Raw genomic sequence first — 1,653 nt, forward strand, 5'->3', positions numbered from 1 at the left:
GGGACAGGGACACAGGGACAGGGACATGGGACACAGGGATGGGGACATGGGACAGGGACACAGGGATAGGGACAGGGACAGGGACAGGGATGGGGACACAGGGATAGGGATATGGGAGAGGGGACACAGGGACGGGGACACAGAGACATGGGGAGTGGCGCTCCTGGGGAGGCACCGGGAGTGGGATGGGAACGGGGACAGGGGACAGGGACACAGGGATAGGGACACAGGGACAGGGACATAGGGATAGGGACATGGGACACAGGGATGGAGACATGGGACAGGGACACGGGGAGTGGCACTCCTGGGGAGGCACTGGGAGTGGGACAGGGACAGGGACACAGGGACAGGGATATGGGACAGGGATGGGGACACGGGGATAAGGACAGGAACAGGGACATGGGGATAGGGACAGGGGGAGTGGCGCTCCTGGGGAGGCACCGGGAGGGGGACGGGGACAGGGACAGGGATGGGGACAGAGGGACAGGGACATGGGACACAGGGATGGGGACATGGGACACAGGGATGGGGACATGGGACAGGGACACGGGGAGCGGCGCTCCTGGAGAGGCATCGGAGAGTGGGATGGAGACAGGGATGGGGACAGGGACACGGGCAGGGACAGGGTGGGGACATGGGACAGGGGACAGGGACATGGGATAGGGGACACAGAATAGGGACTGGGACAGGGATAGGGAATAGGGACTGGGACACAGGGACAAGGACAGGGAATAGAGACAGGGACACGGGCCATGGGACAAGGACAGGGACAGGGGACATGGATGGGGAGAGAGGACAGGGACACAGGGACAGAGAGACAGGGAGAGGGTGAGGACATGGGACAGGGACAGGGATGGGGACATGGAACAGAGAAAACGACATGGGACAGGGACACAGGGACAGGGACAGGGTGGGGACAGGGACAGGCGACAGGGACAGAAGGACAGGGACACAGGACATGGGACAAGGATAGGGACAGGGACATGGGACAGGAACGTGGACAGGGACACAGTCAAGGACATGGGATACAGAGATAGGCACGGGCACAGGACACGGACACAAGCAGGGACAGGGACATGGCCACAGCTCCAGGGGGGATCCCAGCAGGAAGCTCCTCCAGCCAGGCACGGACATGGCCACAGGACAGGGACACAGCCAGGAACACGGGCACAGCTTCAGGAGACAGCCACAGCTCTGGGACGGGGCCTCACCTGCTCCAGGAGCTGCTCCTGCTGCCCCAGCCTGGTCTCCAAATCGGTCACGGCCTCCTGGAGCCGGCTCTGCTCCCGCTGCTGCCGGCACAGCCGGGCCCGGAGCGCTGCGAGGGGCACGGGGCGGCCGGGGGGATCCCCCTCCATCCACAGGGAGATCCCACTGGGAAAAAACCCCGTGCTCCTGCTCCATCCCACCCCATCCCAGGGAAATCCCACATGGACAACCCCCGTGCTCCTGCTCCATCCCATCCCAGAACAGCGAGATCCCACAAGGGAAAAAACCCCGTGCTCCTGCTCCATCCCATCCCAGGTCAAGGAGATCCTCCATCCTCATGGAAATCCCACAGAGAAAACCTCCTGTGTTCCTGTTCCATCCCATCCCAGGACAGCAAGATCCCACATGGAAACCCTCTGTGTTCCATCCCATCCCATCCCAGGA

At 63.0% G+C, this 1,653-nt stretch overlaps 1 long non-coding RNA gene across 1 annotated transcript in view; it reads right to left on the reverse strand.

The window, feature by feature from the left end:
* Positions 1–1,210: 1,210 nt before the first annotated feature.
* LOC115949232 overlaps positions 1,211–1,653 on the reverse strand; it is a 4,700-nt gene continuing 4,257 nt past the window's right edge. The window contains exon 3 of the long non-coding RNA XR_004082802.1: positions 1,211–1,318. This is a non-coding gene — a long non-coding RNA (uncharacterized LOC115949232). The remainder of the gene's footprint in view (positions 1,319–1,653) is intronic.

This window comes from Geospiza fortis, unplaced genomic scaffold, assembly GCF_000277835.1.
Source record: "Geospiza fortis unplaced genomic scaffold, GeoFor_1.0 scaffold342, whole genome shotgun sequence".
Taxonomy (NCBI): Eukaryota; Metazoa; Chordata; class Aves; order Passeriformes; family Thraupidae; genus Geospiza; species Geospiza fortis.